This window comes from Bubalus kerabau, chromosome 2 (genome assembly GCF_029407905.1).
Source record: "Bubalus kerabau isolate K-KA32 ecotype Philippines breed swamp buffalo chromosome 2, PCC_UOA_SB_1v2, whole genome shotgun sequence".
NCBI lineage: Eukaryota > Metazoa > Chordata > Mammalia > Artiodactyla > Bovidae > Bubalus > Bubalus kerabau.
The window spans coordinates 109927485-109939881 of record NC_073625.1 but is presented as its reverse complement, the minus strand read 5'-3'; the positions used below and the strand labels follow the sequence as shown (position 1 = coordinate 109939881).

Sequence of the window (12397 nt, the reverse complement as noted above, 5' to 3'; positions counted from 1 at the left end):
TGTCACATAAAAGGGATCTGGCAGAATGTCTGAATCCTAGGGGATTTACTTTAGTGTGTTCCATGTTTGACTGGTAGAATTTAATGGAAGTCTGTGGCAACCAAATATAGGCACCTTCAGGAATGAATATTTGGTCATCCCAGCAGATAAATTGTTATGGCTGGCTTAGATGCTGATTGATTATAAAAGGAACATGGAATGGGTAGTGGAAGAAAGGAGTTCATGGCTTTATCAACATTTTAAAAAATGAGGACTGTGTTGGTTATGTGTTCTGTTTTGCTTTGAGGTAGGTATTTAAGACACTTATATTTTCTTTGAGATATATGAGATACAGGTACAGATGTCTCATACACCAGTTTCTTCTCTCTTTTCTGTACAACATTCTGTAAGATGTGTTAGTTGTGATTAACCTTATAAGGTTTAATCTTTAGCTTACTGCCTGTCAGAGAAGGATCATGACCACACTTAAGTGTCAATTCCCCTGAGAGATGAATGTGGTTCCTGAAGAAGCTTTGAATCTCCACTTTCGCAGGAGGAAAAAAGTTCATCTACATTTGTACAAGAGGCAGATGCCTCATATGAGGTAGAAACATGAGGTTGGTTGGAAGATGAACATGGGTTAAAAAGGTTTCATGGATTTGAGTTGAGAAAAGGGGTAGATTGTACTGAGTAATCAGCACCAACATCCCTCCTTGGAAAGAAGACTGAGAACTACATTTCCCAGCATCCTTCTCAGCGTAATTCCAGGTTACAGTCAGCCTATAAGAAGCTCACCCCTGAAATTCAGTAGAGGAAGGGAAGGGGAAGCCATTATTCTCTGGGTGCAGCTGTGAGCAGGTGCACAAGCACAGCAGTTGCAGCTGTTGGGCATTCTCTTGTTGCTTCAGGCAACTGTGGTCTCTGCTGACAGCTTCCCTGTGATGTGGGCACTCCTGGGTTTTCCAAAAATTAGCGGTCACCCCCTGGCCCTTAACTCTTTCAGCCCTAATGAAAACTGTGTGTGCCTCTAATTCACTTGTGAAATCCCTTTCTGTTTATAATATCTTGAGTGGCTTCTGTTTTCAATTCTAAACCTAAGTCCCCCCACCCCCACCTTTCCCCCTACCCATTCCCAGAAAATCTGAAATCTAAGTTTCCTACTCAGGAAGAGATGAGGTAAGGCAAGGTTGTCTTCTAACATTTTTGTTAATTGACGTCATTTTTGAAAAATAAAAAATTAACCTCTTAAGAAATGCCTGAGATTTAAAACAGTCAGTTTTCCTTGCTGGAGTGGCTTTTTTTTTTTTTTTTTTACAAGACCTCCCTAGGAGGTCTTGGTTTAACGATAGGGTTTCTAAATCTTTAAGTGTAGTAACCACTATGTATAGCATAAATTAAAAAAAATAGGGTGGCTGTCCAGTTATATCCTTTCTCCCTCTCTCCCTCCCTCTTTTTTCCTTAACCCCATGCCAACACACATAAACATAAAATTTTTAATTTATTTTATTGGTTAATAACAAACTTATTTAAAAGCATTATTGACATAGCTGTAATTATTTTTTATTGATTTTTTCTTAGAAGTGAATATAAAAAGTAAATCTATATGAAATACAGATCTTAGAACTCTTTTGACTTTAAAAACACTTCCCCATACTAAAATGATTAGAATCTACTGCCTCAAGTACAAAATATCCCTGTGGTTTCCCTCCCATCCTAGAGCCTAGTATGGAATGAACACGGCCTTTATGGACAAAAAGCTGGGGGTAATATAGTTTCTTGCTTCTTGCTGACTATGAAATCTTGGATAAGTCATTTTTTCTCTCTAAGTCTCAGTAACCTCTTCTGTACAGAAGGAATGAAAACAGTTGTTAGAAGTAGTAACATGAAATTAATATCTTTTAAAAAAATCAGGAAATTTAAGTGTTACACCATGCTATTCCAGAAGAGTTCTGAACTCTTCATGTACCTGCAATAAGAACTTACCTAACTCTTCTCTTACTAACCCAAGCTTACCTGCAGCCCAGCACCATACCAAGAAAATAAATGTAGCTTGGGCAAAGCTTGTTTTCTTCTTCTGATTTGTTTGTTTTGTAGTAAGATTTTTTTTTTATTGATTTCTTATCCATTCCCTGTTGTATTAAAGTTATTTTGCTTTTATTCCAAGTTAGCACAGAGGGAAATTTTATCATAAGGGTACAGAGAACATCTCATGGATCCCAATGGCCAGGAAGTAGTTAGAGTTTATATCTAGAGACTAGAAGTAGGAATGAAGTATTTGTCTTTTTCTAAAAGTCTCTGTTTTCTCTCTGACACCTGCTTCCCAAATAATGGGATATGATTCATCATAGCTCCTCAGTTTACATGTTGCTTTTACAGCAGACGACCTGGAAAGTGCTAGATTTGATTATCCTTATTCCAAATTCTCATTTGGAAAAATCTGATTGAATCTTATTAGGCAAAATGCACATCTCTGGTCCAAAAAAAAAAAAAAAAAGAATGGGACCAGCATGACAGGCTCATGGGGGTACAAATAAGGTTGCCAGAAGTTCTTTCTAATGGGTGAACTGAAAGGTAGCCAGCCTGAGCTAGAGCTAGATCCCGAAGGTTCTGTATGAACACCTGGAAGGTCAGGCAAGGGCTGGAGGCCTCAGAGTTGTCTCCTGAAATGCCAAGTCCTGATACCTTATGTGGTGAGCCCTGGGTTATAACTTGCACATTCATTTTTCTGTTTATGTGTTTACTGAGAACTCACCAAATGACAGGCACTGGGCTGGACTTTGGGACGCTGCCATGAGAAGATGCATATAAACCTGTTTCACAGGCTTTGTAGTTTTATTCTCACTTTTTGAATTCTAAGCCTCACATTAAAACATGTTTTAGACATTTTAATTCCAATTTTATAGATAAAGATGCAGAGAAGTCAACTTTTCTGGTTCAATGTCAGAGCCCTTTCAGTTCCACCATGGATGAGAGGAGTTAACCTGGCATTTTGTGTACCAACTTTTGATATACTGTCTATAAATCATTTTTGTCACTATATCACATAATCGATTCTCCCAGGCAATTCTTCTCAGAGTTGTTTCAGTTACTGAATATGTTTGGAACTAATTAAAGTATACTTTAAAAAATCATCCCGTATTGGGTTGGGCCTTCTCCCAAGTTATTTTAAATTAGTGAGGTCACGATTAGTACAACCAACTACATTAATAAATGCATGAACATTTCTTGTACATCTACCAAATCCAACAAGCTCTAAGCTAAAATCAGATTTTAATATTTTATAGATGGGGTAAGATTTTAGCTTCTAATTACTCATTTGCTATGTTCTCTTGTACCAGGAGAAAGTGGGTGTATGTTATACTGCTCAGCTATTCAGAGAGAAGAAGAAGGTGACAATAAGGAAAGACTGATGTTTGCAGGAAAGCTGGGAGTCCATATATATTGTTCGAGACACTATTATTTATTTTCTCTTTGTGCATTATCTTATTTAATCCTCACAAACCCTACTGAGGGGTAATCATTCCCATTTTATGAATGGAGGAACTATGGTTCAGAAAGGTTAAGGCATTGGTCAAGATCAAGGAATCACAACTTGTAGCCAGGTCGTTTCCATTATGAAGTTCAAGCTGTCTCCACCATCCAGTCTCAATTGTAAGATCTGCAGCTTCAGTGTAGTCTGTTCGGGAGGTAAATTCCAGCAGCCATGCCAAGAATTTGTGAAAGGCTTCTGTCCGGTCCAGAGTGGCTCCAGTTCTGTATCAGACTATTTCTATAGTTGGGCATCCTTTTATTTGAGGAGTTTCTGGATTTACCTGACTTCCCAACATAGTGTTGGGATTTTCTTAGAAGCCACCTTGAACTAGTAAAGCAAAAACGGGAAAGACAAACCAAATGAATGCTTGGGAACTGCAGCAGTGCTGAGCACCCACTGCCTGGAGCTGGGTCCACACTCCCCATCTGTCTCCACTCTCCACGTCCGTCTCCACTCTCTACAGCCCTCATGCAGTTCGCCTGTTTGCAGCCTCACAACCAAAGAAAAAAGGGGGTTGAGTAAGAGACTGGACTTCTCTCTCCAACCTCTGGCTTTTCAGACCCTTCAGAGGACCTTTGGTGGGCCTGGATTGGGTCTTGAGTCCTCTCCTTGGCTTAAGCACTGCCCCAGGGCTGGGGAGTAGGGAGATGAGGTGAGGGCCACTGTCTCGCTCAGTCATGACAGTGGCCAGGGGAGGGGCCTCTGTAATCAGAGGAAGGGGCAATAGATGCTGAGAAGGAAAAGTAGGTAAAAGAAGTCTTTGGAGAATCTTCCAGCTTACAGGGATGTGCCTTTGGGTCCAGGAGAATACGGTCAATAGAAGTAACGGGCAGGGGCACCTCTGCAGAATGACATATGCACATCCTGTGCCTAACCCCTATCTTGGTGAACACCTTACTGATTTTTAGTGCAGAGTCAGGGGCGAGAACTCCCAGCATTCACTTGAATCACTGCTTCCCTGCTTTGGGCTCTACCCCTGCTCCCACTCTGTATTCTCTCTCCAAAGGCCTCTGAATGTTCTCAAATTATTTTCTAAAAACTAAAGTTAAAATAAATCTGTTTATCTCCAAAGCTTGTTGGTTCATTAAGGATTCAGAGAATAGTTTTCTGATTTATTTCCTCAGTTTGGGCTTCTTCTGCCCTGTTAGTGGAATTTGAATCTAATCTTTGTGATCAATTATAATTAATTAGGCGGTATTCTTCCTCCATAATGGTGGCAGCAGAACGGTTATGGCAATCTGTGTGTTTCTTTCACTCTAAGCTGTAAGTAGAGATCTGTTTGTTAGATTGCTGTTAATTAATCGTTTAGTTTGTCAAAACAACACAATGGACTTAAAAATACATTTTGATAGTACTGCTGCTGACTGTGACTTGTGAATCTGTGCTGGCACCAAGAGAAAAACTGATGAGAAGGATAAGGCCTCCTTACAAAGTTGCTGATGTTGGTGTGTGAATTGGTGTCACTGTTGGGAATGTGTGCATTTCTGAGACTGTATATCTATTTTTAGGACATATATGCAGGTGAGTATAACTGATAGTCCATGAGGACAAATGTACCATCTATAATTTGTTTTGGATAGATATATACTGGCAAGCTGCTAAATGGCTGTTGTTCAGAGCCCTGGATGACATTTGTAGAATACAAAGACTTCATTTTAATCAATAATGTCAGTCTTCTCCCCAAACTTAAAACTGTTCAGTTCAGTTCAGTCGTGCAGTACTGTCCGACTCTTTGCAACCCCATGGACTGCAAAACACCAGGCCTCCCTGTCCATCACCAACTCCCGGAGTTTACTCAAACTCGTGTCCGTTGAGTCGGTGATGCCATCCAACCATCTCATCCTCTGTCGTCCCCTTCTCCTCTTGCCCTCAATCTTTCCCAGCATCAGGGTCTTTTCCAATGAGTCAGTTCTTCACAAAAGGTGGCCAAAGTATTAGAGTTTCAGCTTCAGCATCAGTCCTTCTAATGAATATTAAGGACTGATTTCCTTTAGGATGGATTGGTTGGATCTCTTTGCAGTCCAAGGGACTCTCAAGAGTCTTCTCCAACAGTTCAAAAGCATCAGTTCTCTGGCCCCCACAAAAAGCTTTCTTTATAGTCCAACACTCACATCCATACATGACTACTGGAAAAACCATAGCCTTGACTAGACAGACCTTTGTTGGCAAAGTAATGTCTCTGCTTTTTAATATGCTGTCTAGGTTTGTCATAACTTTCCTTCCAAGGAGTAAGCGTCTTTTAATTTCATGGCTGCAATCACATCTGCAGTGATTTTGGAGCCCCCCCAAAATAAAGTCTGACACTGTTTCCACATGTGTTTGCCATGAAGTGATGCGACCGGATGCCATGATCTTAGTTTTCTGAATGTTGAGCTTTAAGCCAACTTTTTCACTTTCCTCTTTCACTTTCATAAAGAAGCTCTTTAGTTCTTCACTTTCTGCCATAAGGGTGGTGCCATCTGCATATCTGAGGTTATTTATATTTCTCCTGGCAATCTTGATTCCAGCTTGTGCTTCTTCCAGCCCAGTGTTTCTCATGATGTACTCTGCATATAAATTAAATAAGCAGGGTGACAATATACAGCCTTGAGATACTCCTTTTCCTATTTGGAACCAGTCTGTTGTTCCACATCCAGTTCTAACTGTTGCTTCCTGACCTGCATACAGGTTTCTCAAGAGGCAGGTCAGGTGGTCTGGTATTCCCTTCTCTTGCAGAATTTTCCATAGTTTATTGTTATCCACACAGTCAAAGGCTTTGGCATAGTCAATAAAACAGAAATAGATGTTTTTTCTGGAACTCTCTTGCTTTTTCGATGATCCAGAGGATGTTGGCAATTTGATCTCTGGTTCCTTTGGCTTTTCTAAAACCAGCTTGAACATCTGAAACTTCATGGACTCTAGTGCTAAAAAGGACAGCAGCAGAATGTATTTTTACTATATGTCTAATAATCACATTCACATCTGGGAATGAAGGTGCAAAGAAATAGCCCAAGGGTTGATGACAGGAGGAGAGGTGAGGAAAAAGCATGGCATTGGAAAGATTGTTGGATGACAGAGTAATGGCTAAGTGAATTATTCCCCTAGCTCTATAAATGGAAACAGTGGCTGCTCCTGAGCGTCAGGGCAAGAATGTGGGCTAAGGCCCACTTGCTTTGAACAAGTGCTCTCTAAGCAGCAGAGAGTGGGGTTCCTAGGCCCTTTTCAAGGCAGTACAAATCTGTGCCAGAACAGGGTATGTGTGTGTAGGGCTAGCTAGCCTTGAAACCTGCACAAGATGGTGGGCATAGCTTGCTCTGCTTGACTTTGGAGGCAAGTGGGATGGAAGGCTACTGAATAATAGGGGAGAACTGGAGTCACTAGCCTGAGGTTTGCATGAACTCTACTAATCAGCTTGCTAAGTGCAGAATGGATATATTGTCTAGAGGATCTCAGGGGGCACCTCAGTGCAGAATCAAAGCATGAGATTGGGAGAAGCATATATCCTTCCCACCCTCTTCCAGGGTCCTCTGATGATGTCCAGTGATCCCTTCCTTACACCTGCAGGTGGAAGATTGTTTTGTTTTTGTTTATTTGGATTATCTTATTTTGGATTAAACTTTTCTGAGTATTTCAGCATTAGCTTTGTCACCAGTTGCATGATGATAAAAGTAGTCTCTAGTTCCAGGAATTTGTTCACTACTGAGGGGGTATGACGTTGTGGTAAAAGGTCTGGACTCCAAGGCCAAGTCACCCTGGCATGAAGCTACCTTGGTTTTGAAACTTGTTCACCGAATATACTTGTACAGAGTAGTTACTACTCTATACTTAATTTCTTATACTTGAATATAGTTTTTCACGATATCTATTTCAGAGCATTGTTCTGAAGATTTAAAAGAATATATATTGAGAATTTAGGCAAGTTTTGGGGACAAAGCCGGTACTCCATTTGTCAGCTAGAGAAGCAATACATCACTGACTGAGAGGCAGACTCTAATAGGCAGGCTATATGGATTAAAAGGACAGCCTTGCCACCTTCCTGCTGTGTGGGCTTGGGTTTGTCATCTTTTCTCTCTGTGCCTCAGTTGTGTCATCTGAAAATGATACTACATCTCAATGTTGTTGTGATAATTAAATGCTTGAATATATGTAAAACCATTAGAATACCACCTCTAGTATAGTAAGCTTATATGCTAGCTATTACTATAATTATTACGGGAAGAATTTCTTAGGTCGAGGGACTGTGTGGCAGGTGGCAAGACAGTGGTAAAGAGTGTGGATTCTGGAGATTACTGTTCCCTACATTGGTTTTGTCATCTGAAAAATGGGGGTAGGCATAGAACCAAACCCCCAGGAGAGTGGTGAGGATTAAATGAGACAGTGCGCAGAGTGAGACCCACTCCTGGCTGGGGAAGGAATGTGGTTAGTTTAATTTATTGCTCTCATAACTGCTGAGGAGGCTGAAACCTGCTGTGCACGCCCACAAGGCTGCTCTTACAGTTCTCAAATCACACTGGAGCTTACCACACCCCAGGATCCTCCCAAATCCCCTCACACTAGAGCACAGGGGTCTCTCTTCTTCCCTCAACAGGGGTCTTCTTGGGTCTTTCTCTTGAGCCCTTTATGCTGTTAGGCTTTTTGAAACCATAACTTTTTCTTTTAATTGGAAAAAGTTTTGATTGGTCAAAACAATTTAGGGATGCTAGAAGACATATAGACAGACAAACAGCATCCAAATAGCTGCCGAGCACTTACCATGTATCAAGTCCTATGGGTATGTTCTCTTCAGAATAACCACTTTATTGAGCTATAATTTACACATCATAAAAGTCACAATTTTAAGGTCTCCAATTCAGTGGATTATAGTGTATTCACAGAATTTCACGACCATCTCCATATCTAATTTTAGAACATTTCATCACTACAAAATAAACCCTATACCTTTAGCGTTACTTTCCATTCTCTCCTACCCCAAGCCCCTGGGCAATCACTAAACTATTTTCTGTCTGTATGGATTTGTCTACTATAAACATCTGGTTTATGTGTGGCCTTTTGTGAATGGCTTTTCTTCATTTAGCATAGTGTTCTCAAAATCCCTGTATGCCATAGCTTGAATCAGTGCTTCATTTTCCCCATTCATTTTTTGCTGTAGGATAATATACAATTGCATGCATAACATGCATTTTGTTTATTCTTCAGTTGGTAGACATTTGGGTTCCTTCCACTTTTTGGCTATGATGTATAATACTATTATGAACATGCATGTACATGTTTTGTGTGGACATATGTTTTCATTTCTCTTGGATATATACCTAGGAGTGGAATCACTGAGTCATATGATAATTCTTAAATATAATCTTTTGAGGAACTCCCAGAATGTGCTCTTTTATCTAATCCACTGACTCCATTCCTACAGTGCTCCTGTGACATGGTTGTTGACTGCCTCATTTTCCACACAATGAAGCTGAGGCACAGAGAGTTTAAGTAACTTGCCCTCTTTCACAGAGCAAGTGATTGGTAGAGTCAGAATCCAGTCTTTATAATATCACTGATTGCTTGTGTCTCCTGTTCAGGATTCTGAGAAATGTGTTCACTATCAGCCTGCCAGGCTCCTTTGTCTATGGGATTCTTCTCCAGGGACTCTTCCTGATCCAGGGATCGAACCTGGGTATCCTACATTGCAGGCAGATTCTTTACTATCTGACCACTAGAGAAGCTCCCATATGAGTTTTAAAGGAAATCTGAGGACAGGAATTTTCAAATGCAAAGGCTATTGTTAGTGGCCAGAGTGCACAATACCCCTTCTGTAGGTAAACTTGGTTTTTGATGGAAATTAAACTTGAATGAAGGGAGTTGTGGAAATTAACCCATGGTGATATCCACAGGGTTAGGATCTTATTTGGAAAATGACCAGCAAAACATAAATGCATCAATGCCAGCTTTGACTTGAAAAGTTTCATATAGAATCTGAGTACCAGTAGGTTGATAATTAAATATGTTGGAAATATCTTCTCCCAATTTGTTTGTTTGTTAATTTTTTTTTATGGTGGCTGATGAAAAAATATTGTAGTTTAGTTTTAGAGCAGTTTTAGGTTTATAGCAAAATTTGAGGAAACTACAGAAAATTCCTTTATATCCCCCTCCCCACTTTCCCCATAGCTTCCCTCCCCCACTCTCTACATCCCTCACCACAGTGTGCATTTATTACAATTGATAAACATACATTATCATCCAAAGCCCCTCATTTACATTAGGGCTCACTCTTGATGTTATACATTCTATCTATGGGTTTAGACAAATTTATAATGACATTCATGTACCATTGTACCATATGGAATATTTTCGCTGCCCTAAAAATCATCTGTGCTCTGCCAATTAAAGTTTAAAATTTTGATGTGTATATCTTTACCTAAAGGCACAGACTCTGGAGCCAGGCTGCCTGGATTCAAATCACAGCACTACCATTTACTAGCTGTGTGACTTTGCGAAAGCTACTTAATGTGTTAGTGCTTCAGTTTTCTCATCTGTGAAATGGGATAATAAAGGTGTCTACCTCAAAGGGCTCTTGGGAGGATTAAATGAGATTATACAAGTAAAATGCTGATAATGGTGCCTGGCATATGAGTCAGTCAGTTCAGTCGCTCAGTTGTGTCCAACTCTTCGTGACCCCATGGACTGCAGCATGCCAGGCTTCCCTGTCCATCACCAACTCCTGGAGCCTACTCAAACTCATGTCCATCGAGTTGGTGATGCCATACAACTATCTCATCCTCTGTCATCCCCTTCTCCTTCTGCCTTCAATATTTCCCAGCATCGGGGTCTTTTCCAATGAGTCAGTTCTTCTCAAAAGGTGGCCAAAGTATTGGAGTTTCAGCTTCATCATCAGTCCTTCCAATGAATGTTCAGGACTGATTTCCTTTAGGATGAACTGGTTGGATCTCTTTGCAGTCCAAGGGACTCTCAAGAGTCTTCTCCAACAGTTCAGAAGCACCAATTCTCTGGCCCCCAGCTTTCTTTATAGTTCAACACTCACATCCATACATGACTACTGGAAAAACCATAGCCTTGACTAGACAGACCTTTGTTGGCAAAGTAATGTCTCTGCTTTTAATATGCTGTCTAGGTTGTTCATAGCTTTTCTTTCAAGGAGGAAGCATCTTTTAATTTCATGGGTGCAATCACCATTTGCAGTGATTTTGGAGCCTCCCAAAATAAAGACTCTCACTGTTTCCATAGTTTCCACATCTATTTGCTATGAAGTGATGGGACCAGATACCATTATCTTAGTTTTCTGAATGTTGAGCTTTAAGCCAATGTTTTCACTTTCCTTTTTCACTTTCATCAAGAAGCTCTTTAGTTCTTCTTCACTTTCTGCCATAAGGGTGGTGTTGTCTGCATATCTGAGGTTATTGATATTTCTCCTGGTAATCTTGATTGCATTTTGTGCTTCATTCAGCTTGGCATTTTGCATGCTCTACTCTGCATATAAGTTAAATAAGCATGGTGACAAGATACAGCCTTGATGTACTCATTTACTGATTTGGAACCAGTCTGTTCCACTTCTAACTGGTGCTTCTTGATTTCTCAGGAGGCAGGTCAGGTGCCTGGAATTCCCATCTGTTTAAGAATTTTCCACAGTTTGTTGTGATCCACACAGTCAAAGGCTTTGGTGTAGTCAATAAAACAAAAGTAGATGTTTTTCTAGAACTTTCTTGCTTTTTTTGATGATCCAGTGGATGTTGGCAATTTGATCGCTGTTTCCTCTTCCATAAGCCTCTTATCCCTATCCATCAGAGGGCGGACAGAGTGAAAATCACAGTTACAGAAAACTAACCAAACTGATCACATGGACCACAGCCTTGTCTTGCTCAATGAAACTATGAGCTGTGCCTTGTAGGGCCACCCAAGACGAATGGGTCATGGCCAAGAGTTCTGACAAAACCTGGTCCATTGGAGAAGGAAATGGCAAACCACTTCGGTATTCTTGCCTTGAGAACCCCATGAACAGTATGAAAAGGCAGTAAGGTATGACACTGAAAGATGAACTACCCAGGTTGGTAGGTGCCCAATATGCTACTGGAGAAGACTGGAGAAATAACTCCAGAAAGAATGAAGAGATGGAGCCAAAGCAAAAAAAACAACACCCAGTTGTGGATGTGACAGATGATGGAAGTAAAGTCTGATGCTATAAAGAGCAATATTGCATAGGAACCTGGAATGTTAGGTCCATGAATCAAGGCAAATTGGAGTGGTCGAACAGGAGATGACAAGCGTGAACATCGACATTTTAGGAGTCAGTGAACTAGAATGGACTGGAGTGGGTGAATTTAACTCAGATGACCATTATATCTACTACTGTGGGTAGGAATCCCTTAGAAGAAACGGAGTAGCCATCATAGTCAACAAAAGAGTTTAAAATGCAAATGACAGAATGATCTCTATTTGCTTTCAAGTCAAACCATTCAATATCACAGTAATCCAAGTCTATGCCCTGACCAGTAATGCTGAAGAAGCTGAAGTTGAATGGTTCTTTGGAGACCTACAAGACTTTCTAGACCTAACACCCCAAAATATGTCTTCTTTATAGGGGACTGGAATGCAAAAATCAAGAGCTACCTGGAGTAACAGGCAAATTTGGCTTTGGAGTACAAAATGAAGCAGATTAAAGGCTAACAGAGTTTTGCCAAGAGTACACACCAGTCATAGCAAATACCCTCTTCTGACAACACAAAAGCAGTCTCTACACATGGACATCACCAGATGGTCAATACCAAAATCAGATTGATTATATTCTTTGCAGCCAAAGATGGAGAAGCTCTGCACAGTCAGCAAAAACAAGACCAGGAGCTGACTGTGGCTCAGATCATGAACTCCTTATTGCCAAATTCAGACTGAAATTGAAAAAAGTAG

General features: G+C 40.5%; 1 long non-coding RNA gene across 11 annotated transcripts in view; it reads left to right on the top strand.

Annotated features, from left to right (window-relative positions):
* Positions 1-12397, top strand: part of LOC129643557 (uncharacterized) — a 192871-nt gene that overhangs the window by 83834 nt on the left and 96640 nt on the right. The window lies entirely within an intron of this gene.